The sequence below is a fragment of the Schistocerca gregaria genome, chromosome 1 (genome assembly GCF_023897955.1).
Source record: "Schistocerca gregaria isolate iqSchGreg1 chromosome 1, iqSchGreg1.2, whole genome shotgun sequence".
Lineage (NCBI taxonomy): Eukaryota > Metazoa > Arthropoda > Insecta > Orthoptera > Acrididae > Schistocerca > Schistocerca gregaria.
The window spans coordinates 115,725,457-115,739,122 of NC_064920.1; positions in this window are offsets into that span (position 1 = coordinate 115,725,457).

A 13,666-nucleotide genomic window follows, 5' to 3' on the forward strand; every position below is an offset into this window, starting at 1 on the left:
ATCACCTGCATCCATTCCTGTCCATTGCGCATTCCGACGGACTTGGGCATTTCCAGCAGGACAATGCGACACCCCACACGTCCAGATTTACTACAGAGTGGCTCGAATCACACTCTTCTGAATTTAAACAGGTCCACTGGCTACCAAACTCCCCAGAAATGAACATTATTGAGCATCTCTGGCATGTGTTGCAAAGTGCTGTTCTGAAGAGATCTCTACCTCCTCGTACTCCTACGGATTTATGGGCAGCCCTGCAGGATTCATGGTGTCAATTTCCTCCAGTGCCGCTGCAGACGTTAGTGGAGTCCATACCAAGTCGTGTTGCAGCACATCAGCATGCTCGCGGGGGCGCTACACTTTTTTAGACAGATGTACCAGTTTCTTTGGCTCTTCGGTGCATATACGTTAACCCCATTTTTATACGTATGGATTCATACGCAGGGTAAGTTTACGCAGTCACATTAACGTGTGCGACTAATTGCAACAGTGAATAGTAATAAACACTCCTGCCCCCTCCCCGATATGGTAGCCATACGGGATCTAATGATCGTGTGGCTTCAGCTGGATATGATGTACCTGAAGAAACTCGTGGACTGTCCTCCTCGCCGAATTTCGGTCATTGTAGAGTGTAGAGGCAGCGTACACGGTTTCTCGTGGCGGTGACCATGTTTTCCTTCCACGGGTTATTTCTGCAGTTGCTGCATTGCCTCGCCACTATCGGCGGTTCCTTCGTGATCACTTCTCACTCGACGGACGAAACTCTGCTTGACGGGCATCACGCATCCACCGAGTATGCCCTGCCTAATTAATCGGAGCCGGTCGGCACTCGGACGCTGAAAAACTTTCTCACGTCACGAAGCGACGGCAGCCGGGTCGGTAGTATTATGTACTCATCATTTTATAATCGAGTTCCCTAATTACAACAAATTTCCTGCCGGGGCACGTCTTGCATAATTAGAGCGCGCTGGCTGTCGGAAAGCATGGGGGACGGGAGGGGAGGAGGGGGGAGGGGAGGAGGAGGTTGAAGGGAGGACTGACACGGCGCCATTACCTGCTCTCCTATTACTTCTTTATGAAGTTGGAAACTGCTCATTCCCGCAGCGCAGTGATTAACGACGTGCCGTGCTCGCACCGAGGACGCCACCGGGCTGGGGCCGTATCGCATCAAGCCGGAAGCTAGGCAGGCGGAAGTAATCCTAGCTGCTTGCAGTGGCTCGTCTAGGCGTTCTGCAGCAACAGCAGTAGCAGCAGCCGCCACTCTTTGCAGCGGTAACGGAACATCTACCTTGCTGCTGTGTCGAGCAAACAGGTTTCGTTAACTTACCGCCTTAAGTAATTTTAACACATTCCAATTAAAAGTGAATATAGTACACAACTGGCAATTAAAATTGCTACACTGAGAAGAAAAATGGTTCAAATGGCTCTCAGCACTATGGGACAACTGCTGTGGTCATCAGTTCCCTAGAACTTAGAACTACTTAAACCTAACTAACCTAAGGACATCACACACATCCATGCCCGAGGCAGGATTCAAACCTGAGGCCGTAGCGGTCGAGCGGTTCTAGAATGTAGTGCCTAGAACCGCTCGGCCACTCTGGCCGGCACACCAAGAAGAAATGCAAACAGGTATTTATTGGACAAATATATTATACTAGAACTGTCATGTGATTACATTTTCACGCAATTTGGGTGCATAGACCCTGAGAAATCAGTACCCAGAACAACCACCTCTGGCCGTAATAAAGGCCTTGATACGCCTGGGCATTGAGTCAGAGCTTGGATGCCGTGTGCAGGTACAGCTGCCCATGCAGCCTCAACACGATTCTACAGTTCATCAAGAGTAGTCACTGGCGTATTGTGACGAGCCAGTTGCTCGGCCTTCATTGACCAGACGTTTTCAGTTGGAGAGAGGTGTGGAGAATGTGCTGGCCAGGGCAGCAGTCGAACATTTTCCGTATCCAGAAAGACCCTTACAGGACCTGCAACATGCGGTCGTGCATAATCCTGCTGAAATGTAGGGTTTTGCAGAGATAGAATGAAGGGTAGAGCCACGGGTTGTAACACACCTGAAATTAACATCCACTGTTCAAAGTGCCGTCAGTGTGAAAAAGAAGTAATCGAAACGTGTAAGCAATGGAACCCCATACCATCACGTCGGGTGATACGCCAGTATGGCGATGGCGAATACACGCTTGCAATGTGCGTTCACCCCGATGTCGCCAAACAGGGATGCGACCACCATGATGCTGTAAACAGAACCTGGATTCATCCGTAAAAATGACGTTTTGCCATTCGCGCACCCAGGTTCGTCATTGCAGGCGCTCATGTCTGTGATGCAGCGTCAAGGGTAACCGCAGCCGTGGTCTTCGAGCTGATAGTCCATGGTGCTGCAAACGTCGTCGAAGTTTTATTGCAGATGGTTGTTGTCTTGCAAACGTCCCCGTATGTTGACTCAGCGATCTAGACGTGGCAGCATGATCCGTTACAGCCATGCGGATAAGATACCTGTCATCTCTACTACTAGTGATACGAGGCCAGCACGGCGTTCCGTATTACCCTCCTGAACCTACCGATTCCATATTCTGCTAACAGTCATTGGATCTCGACCAACGCGAGCAGCATTGTCGTGATACGATAAACCGCAATCGCGACAGGCTACAATCCGACCTTTATCCTAGCCGTAAACGTGATGGTACGCATTTCTCCTCGTTACACGAGGTATCACAACAATGTTTCACCAGGAAACGACGGTCAACTGCTGTTTGTGGATGAGAAATCGGTTGGAAACTTTCCTCATGTCAGCACGTTCTAGGTGTCGCCACCGGCGCCAACCTTGTGTAAATGCTCTGAAAAGATAATCATTTGCATATCACAGCATCTTCTTCCTGTCAGTTAAATTTCGCGTCTGTAGCACGTCATCTTCATGGTGTAGTAATTTTAATGGCCAGTGGTGTAATTACGGATAGCTACAACTATTTAATGTATAGGGATATATTGTTAATGACTGTGACTCCATCGTTGCGGAAACGATGGAAATCTGTAGGTAACATGACCGTGCACTCCTGCATTTTCTGGGATCTCCCTACTAGGGCAATCTTTATTTTAATCCTCCCGACTTACTTACTGTCCACCTGTTTCTCCTGTGTATTTTGTCAGTAATCACTGCTATAAATATCAATGTCGTAAAGTCCTTTTGATAGCTCAGTTTCCCTGATCGATAACTCTCGAAAGTTTTCGTGTGATTATCGATACTATTGTCGATTAATAGTTTTTTCTGTACGTGCTTGTACGGAAAGAAGATGATTTCACTCAAGGGAGTTCGAACAGCGGAGAGCGAATAGCATAGCCTACGCGTCTAGATGGGCCGTGATAGTGGGAATTTGTAATTGTCCTCGGTCAGTACAGGCAACCTACGGATGCTTTTGCCTTGTAAGTATCATCAAATGGTGTAAGCAACACAGGGGAGTAACAAGTAGTCGCGGAAAATAGGTTTAGAGAGAGGTAATGGCAATACCACGAATCTGTCCAGACATATCGAAAATTGTCTTGGATAATTCAGTTTTAGAATAAGTCTCTCAAATCTCTTACTTAGGCTGTGATGTGTGTTTTGATTTTCACTCTGAAATTGAAAGTAAGATACACAGATTACAAGCTGTCGATGATACAACTAGCAGAACATTGGGCCACAAAGTAAACAAAGGGGCCATCATGAAATTCTATAAAGTTCTCTTTCTGTGTTATCCTGTGGAAGCGAAAGCTGGGTTACCACAAAAAAAGCGAAAACAAAACTCAAACAACAGAAATCAGGCTCTAAAAGAAACATAAAGATAGGCAATTCTTCATCAGACTGCCAGGTCACAGAGTTCCCCAGAACATCCTGAACTACAAGCCGACAAGCCGAATGGAAGATGTTGAAAAAAGTTGAAATGATTTTTTGTGAGTTCGGAGCAGGCAGCAGCCTAATTCTTAGATGATGGTGATACAGTGCTGAAGGGAATGGAGAAAGAAATATCTGTCGTACCTAACATTTTAGCAGTACGGCAACCTTCCACGTAAGGGCGAAATTAATCGACAAAACATTCCAATATGGGCAACGGAAAATCCACTGAGTGTAACTGAGCATCACAAAAATTGTACAGATGTTTCTTTTTCACTGAAGTAAGTGATGCAACAAACATTTACCTGGATATGCTCGAGCAATGCCTGATGCAACAGATTCATATTGATTATATGGATTACATATTTCTGACAGATGGAGCATATTTTTAAAAGAGCGTCTTCCAACCGTTGGATCGGTCGAACTTGTTTCCCGAACGGTAGCTAAAAGTAATAGAAAGTTTGTGGCGTATTCTGCAATATATGCAGCGTAACTGTGGAATGAAAATTAAATGTTTCAGTACGCAACACTATGCTGAAAACGAGCATTACATCATGCTAGCCATGCATTTTACTACTAATTACACCAAGTGTCTACACATTTAGTGCCTCAGATCATTGTCAGCCTATCATTTAGAAAACATAACATACTTCTGAATGGTTACCTCATGACGATCAGAGACACAAAATGTGTAGAAACTTTATTTATTTAGCAATTAAACGCACATGTTGTTGTTTGTGTCTTGAAGCACGTCTCCATCCGCAAGGAAATGCAGTCCGAAAACAAAGGAAGCAGCTCACAGTACACTTGTTCACCCACTGCTTGAATACTGCTTACCGGTGTGGGATCCGTACCAGATAGGGTTGCTAGAAGAGATACAGAAGATCCAACGGAGAGCAGCACGCTTCGTTACAGGATCATTTAGTAATCGCGAAAGCGGTACCGGGATGATAGATAAACTCCAGTGGAGGACTGAAAGAGAGACGCTCAGTACGGGCTTTTGTTGAAGTTTCGAGAACATACCTTCACCGAGGAGTCACGCTGTGTATTGCTCCCTCCTACGCATATCTCGCGAAGAGACCACCAGGGAGACTGGAGACCACACAGAGGCATACCGACAATCTTTCTTTCCACGAACAGTACTAGAAGGGAGAACAGATAGAGGTACTCAAGGTACCCTCCACCATACACCGTCAGGTGGTTTGCTGAGTATGGATGTAGATGTAGATATGTCTTGTACAAGCCCTATAATTTCTGCGTAACTACAGCAACTGGCATCCAGTCGAAACTACTTACTGTATACAACTCTTGGTCCCATTCTCCAGTTTTTATCTCCGACACGTTCACCCCTTAACAAGCTGAACATTCCTTGAATCCCTCTTTGGATTCTGCTACTTATTTATGAATAGACTGAAGAAAGATGCACATAGATTTACAGTATTTGTAGACTTAGAGGAAGTTTGTAATACACTGAAATTATGAAGGGAGCAGTAACAAAATTCAGGGAACGAGATGTTACCTACAACTTGTACAGAAACCAAACGCTAATTATGTCGAAAGTGTGAATTCGAGGATTTAATTTAGAAGAGAATGAGATAGGGTCGTAGTGTACCCCAATGTTAATCTGTGCGATAAGAAAGCAGTGAAGGAATCCAGAGATAAATTTGAAAGAGAAACATCCAGGAGAAGAAATGAAAACTTGTAAGTTGCTGAAGACATTTCGGGTCTGTACGAGATGGCAAAAGAATTGGATTAGAAGCTGAATCGAATATATTGCGAATTGAAAAATATTTATAAGGTTAATAATAACAATATTAGAAAAGGATATGGGTTAGCGGAGGAATGAAATTGCGTGATCTGAGGAAATTAGAAATGTGGCACAAGTAAAAGAAGATGAGTTTTTTATTTTGCCGGAAAATAACTGGCAATGGCAGAAGCTGAGAGAATATAAAGGAGAGACTAAAAATGGCAAGAAAAGCGTTTCTGAAAAAATAGGTATGTTAACCTGAAATAAGTACAAATGTTAGGAAGTCTCAAAAGGTACCAGGTGGATGTAATTAAAGTGCAGCTATTCACGGAGATCAAGTGTCGGCTGTAACTATCGCACGGCAGCAAAACTTGGTAGACATTATTATGCATTAATATGGAACCCATATGCTTTGAAAAAAGAAAGTTCAAATTTTTTTCACCAGCTAAAGATATGCCACTGCGAACGCAAGGAAAACGTGTAGAAATGTTTCCATATATAAGGGATTAGAAACAAGACGTGGGCGGGAAAGTACAAACAAGAGAGGAAGGCATTACGTTGATTTTTTTTATTAACTACCGCGAACACAATTTGTTCAGTATGGTTAACGGAGACATCGACCAGATGCTGCATCCGTAAAACGACCTGATCAGCAGTTTCCCGCAGTAGTTTCGCTGAAATTTTAGCGACGACTTCCTGTATACTAACCTTCAGATCAAGTTGAAAAATGTTCAGATGTGTGTGACTTAACTGCTAAGGTTATCAGTCCCTAAGCTTACACACCACGTAACCTAAATTATCCTAAGGACAAACACACACACCCATGCTCGAGGGAGGACTCGAACCTCCGCCGGGACCAGCCGCACAGTCCTTGACTGCAGCGACTCAGCTAATCCTGCGAGGCTCAGATCAAGTAGACAACGAACTTGTCCGTGGTAAATGCATTGTTTTCGATATCCCCACAGCCAAAAGTCACATGGATTCATATCAGGTGATTTTGCACGCTGTGCATCTGGAAAACATCTGCAGATAACACTTTCGTGGAAGACTGCATTAGGCAGGTCTTTCACGGACAAGGTGTTGCCCCACACAGGTGCGTTCTTCATAATAAGGAATCGCAAGTTGTACAAGGAGGTCTCGGAAACCTAACAGGCCCTGTGGAGGTATTCTCTTCAGAGAAGAACGGATCGAGAATAAAGATGCTTGTGAATCTGGACCACACAGTCACATACGCCGAGTACAATGGCTCTTAGGGTGCAACACGTGATTTTACAGCGCCCGAAATTCGGGACTTCTGTATATTCACAGCACCCTGTAGTGTAAAATGTGTCTCGTCACTCCACAGAATATTACCTAGCCACTTGTCAGCAACTTGGCTCCATGCCATAAATCGAAGAACGATTCAGAACCTTGCTACTGATCGTGAGGTGTTCGTTACTGCGCCGTCTGGATTTTGCACGGGTACCTGTGTACTGTTTACCAGTGGACTGGACAGTTCTCGTGACACTGCACGAGCACTACTCGGCGAACGTGGTGCATGGTCAACAGTCGGCCGAACAGTTATAGGGGCTTCAGTCTGGAACCGCGCGACCGCTACGGTCGCAGGTTCGAATCCTGCCTCGGGCATGGGTGTGTGTGATGTCCTCAGGTTTAAGTAGTTCTAAGTTCTAGGGGATTGATGACGTCAGATGTTAAGTCCCATAGTGCTCAGAGCCACCACCAGTTAGAGCAACAGCAGCCTCGTCAATAACACATACCGGGATAGGACGCCTTCCACTTCCATAAACTGCACCGTGTCACCCATGTTTTCGAATTTCATTAACATTCTGTTTAAACGACTTAACGAAATCGGGCCTGTCTTGAGACCTTTCAGTCGGCCATATTTTCTCAATGCACCGCTGTAACTGCTGCCGTTCACATACAACAGTTTCGCTAACAGCAATCTGCCCACTCGATACTATACTGTTCACTCATACCATACTGCTTGTCAAATGACGGCTTGTGTATGTCATACCGTCATAAAGCACACAGCGACAGATTTGCACCTGGTGGCCATGACTGATACTAATATGTTTTCCAACGTAAATCGGTTCCGCATCAGCGCACTTGCAAATTTCGCTGCCATACAGTAACTACACTGCACACTCGATCACTGCACTTTAACTATAACCATCCGGTATTTGTCTAGCTTTCTTTCACTCCTGAATGGTAGAGAAACGTGGGCAAGAAACACTCCAGGCATGAAGAGAATAGAAGTTTTTGAAATGTACTGCTACAGACGAATGCTATAGATTACAGAGGTAGATCGAATTAGTAAGGAAAAGGTACTGAATCGAATCGAAGGAGAAAGAAGTTTGTGGCACAACGTCACAGCAAGAAATGATAAGTCGATGAGAATCATCGGAGGCATCAATAAAAAGTCAGTCTGAGTAACCGTGCGAATTTACAAGTAAGGGGTCGGCAGGATTGTGGTGGGGGGCAGGGGATAGATTACAGCTTGCGGGTACAAGTGGATATGTGTTGCGGTAGTCATGCAGAGATAAAGAGGGCTTACTACAGGATACGATAGACTAGCGTTTGTTCTCGTATGTCGAGAATGTTTTTCTGCTGTATGGCAGACAGCGGAGTATTCTTCTGATATCCACCATTATACACGTGCTCTTTTGACAGTCATCCCCCATTACTCTGTCTAGCGTAGATATTATCGGAACTGGCACAAAATACACCGCACTGTTGGTGGATGCACTCACGTGTCTACTACATGTGCCACTTTAACTCTACGAGTTGAATGAAGCCACATTGCGGAGGGATGCTACGGTGCGTTTATAAGGCCTATGTTTTACGGCAATGCATCGGCGTTCATCGGATGCTTTTCTCGGACGCCTTGCCTCAGCAGCAGTAGTAGCGAAACAGTTGAGGAGAAAACTGAAGAATATTTAGCGTAAATTTCATGGTCATATGAGAGATTAACCAGCTATGTAATCGGAGATTCAGGTGATTATGACGGGTAGTACGGACAGGGAATAGTGGCAAATTATTCTACGTGCTTTGTCTTAAAATTACCAAAGTAGTTAATCAGAAAACCGACTCGTGAAGATAAGGTCTTAGACTTGCTGGTGATACGCAAACTGTTAGCGTAGAACAGAAAATCAGTGACCATAAGGTTGTCACATTATCACTAAATACGTCTGTTAATAGGAATACAAAGAACGCCAGGACGATGTTTCTGCTTAGCAAGAGAAACAAGAAACAATCTGCAGATTACTGAGTGGTCAGGACGAAAATTTCATTTTCAGCGCCAACAACACTGAGTATCAATGGAAAAATTCAGGAGCATTGAACAATACGCTTTACACAGGTATGTGCTGAGGAAAGTTGTAAGGAACTGAAAAGTCTCGCCGTAGTTCGAGAGTGATGGTAGGAAACTCCTGTATGTTTTGCAAGGGAATCTTACAGCACTCTTCCTGCAGAATAGTGGCAAGTTCAAGTATGGATGATGACGGTTTATAGTTGACCCAAAGGCTCAATAATATTGAGCTCTGGTAACTGTGGTGACCAGGGAAAATGAGACAACCCAGCCGGCCGCTGTAGCCGAGCGGTTCTAGGGGCTTCAGTCCGGAACTGCGCTGCTGCTACGGTCGCAGGTTCGAATCCTGCCTCGGCCATGGATGTGTGTGATGTCCTTAGGTTAGTTAGGTTTAAGTCTATGGTATTAACGACCTCATATGTAAAGTCCCACAGTGTTTAGAGCCATTTGAACCATTTGAGACAACCCATCCTCGTGATCACAAACTAGTTCTGGATGATGAGAGCTTTGTGAACGTAGGCTTTGTCGTCTTGGGTCGCAGCATCACCACTGGGCGAAAAATATTCTACCACTGGATGGAAAAGATCAACGAAAATGGTCACTAAATCGTCGAAAGTAATGCGACCATGCAGAGCAGCCACTGGGACCACGGAATACCACGGTATGAATACCCAAATCACCACCAAAGCCTCGCCATGTTTCACTCTTGGGAGCAAGCAGACTGCATAGGAGGCTACAGATGGCATGCACCAGATGTAAACTCCTCCAGCATCTGAAAACAGAGTGAAACAGGACTCATCTGACCAAATGACATTCTTCCACTGTCCACGTTTTATGGCCGACACAACACATTTTCATGTGTTGGGCAATTGCGTCACTGATGACTGGATTTGCAATTCCAGCTCGTCCTACAGTTCCCAGCTTTCGGATTTCCCTTCGTGTTGCTTTGATGCTGCCAGGGTTTTCGAGAGCGGCACGCAGCTCTGCAGTGTGTTTTGCAGCTGTCGTTCACTTATTGTTCGTCACAATCCTCTTCAATGAGATTAGATTACATTAGATTAGTTCTTGTTCCATGGATCATGAATACGACACTTAGAAATGATGTAGAACGTGTCAGGTTAATAAAAGGTGTCTCTACAAGATATTACATTTCACAAAATATTACATGACACTTAATACTTTTATTTTATTTAATTTTATGGGGGGGTTGGGGAAATTATCCACTTACTATACCCACTGACAGGTTTCAGATAGATTATATAATGGTAAGACAGAGATTTAGGAACCAGGAGATGGGACATGGATAAACTAAAATAACTAGAGGTTGTATAGAGTTTCAGGGAGTGCATAAGGGAGCAATTGACAGTAATGGGGGAAAGAAATACAGTAGAAGAAGAATGGGTAGCTTTGAGGGATGAAGTAATGAAGGCAGCAGACGATCAAGTAAATAAAAAGACGAGGGCTAGTAGAAAGCCTTGGGTAACAGAAGAGATATTGAATTTAATTGATGAAAGGAGAAAATTTAAAAATGCAGTAAATGAAGCAGACAAAAAGGAATACAGACGTCTCAAAAATGAGATCGACAGGAAGTGCAAAATGGCTAAGCAGGGATGGCTAGAGGACAAATGTAAGGATGTAGAGGCTTATCTTACTAGGGGTAAGATAGATACTGCCTACAGGAAAATTAAAGAGACCTTTGGAGAAAAGATAACCATTTGTATGAACATCAAGAGCTCAGATGGAAACCCAATTCTACGCAAAGAAGAGAAAGCAGAAAGGTGGGAGGAGTATATAGAGGGTCTATACAAGGGCGATGTACTTGAGGACAATATTATGGAAATGGAAGAGGATGTAGATGAAGATGAAATAGGAGATACGATACTGCGTATAGAGTTTGACAGAGCATTGAAAGACCTGAGTCGAAACAAGGCCCCGGGAGTAGACAACATTCCATTGGAACTACTGACGGCCTTGGGAGAGCCAGTCCTGACAAAACTCTACCATCTGGTGAGCAAGATGTATGAGACAGGTGAAATACCCTCAGACTTCAAGAAGAATATAATAATTCCAATCCCAAAGAAAGCAGGTGTTGACAGATGTGAAAATTACCAAACTATCAATTTAATAAGTCACAGCTGTAAAATACAAACGCGAATTCTTTACAGACGAATGGAAAAACTAGTAGAAGCCGACCTCGTGGAAGATCAGTTTGGATGCCTTAGAAATGTTGGAACGCGTGAGGCAATACTGACCCTACGACTTATCTTAGAAGCTAGATTAAGGAAGGGCAATCCTATGTTTCTAGCATTTGTAGACTTAGAGAAAGCTTTCGACAATGTTGACTGGAATACTATCTTTCAAATTCTGAAGGTGGCAGGGGTACAATGCAGGGAGCGAAAGGATATGTACAATTTGTACAGAAACCAGATGGCAGTTATAAGAGTCGAGGGACATGAAAGGGAAGCAGTGGTTGGGAAGGGAGTGAGACAGGTTTGTAGTCTCTCCCCTATGTTATTCAATCTGTATATTCAGCAAGCAGTAAAGGAAACAAAAGAAAAATTAGGAGTAGGTATTAAAATCCATGGAGAAGAAATAAAAACTTTGAGGTTCGCCGATGATATCGTAACTCTGTCAGAGACAGCAAAGGACTTGGAAGAGCAGTTGAACGGAATGGATAGGGTCTTGAAAGGAGGATATAAGATGAACATCAACAAAAGAAAAACGAGGATAATGGAATGTAGTCGAATTAAGTCCGGTGATGCTGAGGGAATTAGATTAGGAAATGGGACACTTAAAGTAGTAAAGGAATTTTGCTATTTGGGGAGCAAAATAACTGATGATGGTCGAAGTAGAGAGGATATAAAATGTAGACTGGCAATGGCAAGGAAAGCGTTTCTGAGGAAGAGAAATATGTTAACATCGAGTATAGATTTAAGTGTCAGGAAGTCATTTCTGAAAGTATTTGTTTGGAGTGTAGCCATGTATGGAAGTGAAACATGGACGATAAATAGTTTGGACAAGAAGAGAATAGAAGCTTTCGAAATGTGGTGCTACAGAAGAAAGCTGAATTTTAGATGGGTAGATCACATAACTAATGAAGCAGTATTGAATAGGATTGGGGAGAAGAGAAGTTTGTGGCACAACTTGACCAGAAGAAGGGATCGGTTGGTAGGACATGTTCTGAGGCATCAAGGGATCACCAATTTAGTATTGGAGGGCAGCGTGGAGGGTAAAAATCGTAGAGGGAGACCAAGAGATGACTACACTAAGCAGATTCAGAAGGATGTAGGTTGCAGTAGGTACTGGGAGATGAAGAAGCTTGCACAGGATAGAGTAGCATGGAGAGCTGCATCAAACCAGTCTCAGGACTGAAGACCACAACAACAACATACCCAAAAATTCATCTAATGAGCAGAAGCATTTGCCATTAAGAAATTCTATTAATTTCCTTTTAAAAGCTATATGGCTATCTGTCAGACTTTTGATGCTGTTAGGTAAGTGACCAAAGACTTTTGTGGCAGTATAATTTATCTCCTTCTGAGCCAAAGTTAGATTTAACCTTGAGTTGTGAAGATCATCCTTTCACCTAGTGTTGTAGGCATGCACACTGCTGTTACTTTGGAATTAGTTCGAATTGTTAATAACAAATTTCATAAGTGAATATATATATTGTGAGGCTATAGAGAAGATCTCTAGCTCTTTAAATAAGTGTCTGCAGGACGATCTTGGATGAGCTTCAGCAATTATTCTGATTACACGCTTTTGTGCAATGAACACTCTTCTACTCAATGATGAGTTACCCCAGAATATGATGCCATACGAAAGCAGAGAATGAAAATAGGCGTGGCTAGCAATTTACTCAGATGTATTTCGCCAAAATTTGCAATTACCCTAATAGCATAAGTAGGTGAACACAAACATTTCAGCAGATCCTCAATGTGGTTTTTCCAGTTCAACCCCTCACCAATGCATACATCTAGAAATTTTGAATATTCTACCTTAGCTACCGATTTCTGATCAAAGTCTATATTTATTAATGGTGTCATTACATTTACTATGTAGAACTCTATATACACTGTGTTTTTTCAAAGTTTAATGAGAACTCATTTGCAGAGAACCACTTAATGATTTTCTGAAAAACATCGTTTACAATTTCACCAGTTAATTCTTGTCTGTTGGGTGTGATAGGTATACTTGTATCATCGGCAAAATGTACCAGCTTTGCATCTTCGTGAATATAGAATGGCAAGTCATTAATATATATTAAGAACAGCAGTGGACCAAAGACCGAACCTTGTGGCACCCCATTCTTGATTGTTCCCCAGTTTGAGAAATCACCAGGTTTTTGCATATTATGTGACCTGCCTATTTCAACTTTCTACACTCTTCCAGTTAGGCATGATTTAAACCATTTGACCACTGTATCAATCATACCACAGTACCTGAGCTTGTCCAGAAGTATTCCATGATTTACACAATCAAAAGCCTTTGATAGATCACAAAAAATTCCAACAGGTGACTTCCGGTTACTCAGAGCATTTAATATTTCATTTGTGAAAGTATATATAGCATTTTCTGTTGAAAAACCCTTCTGGAAACCAAACTGCAATTTTGCTAAGACTTTATTTTTCCAAAGGTGTGAAGCTACTCTAAAATACATTACTTTTTCAAAAGTTTTGGACAAGGCAGCCAGAAGAGAGATTGGGCGGTAGTTGCTGACATCAGACGTATCCCC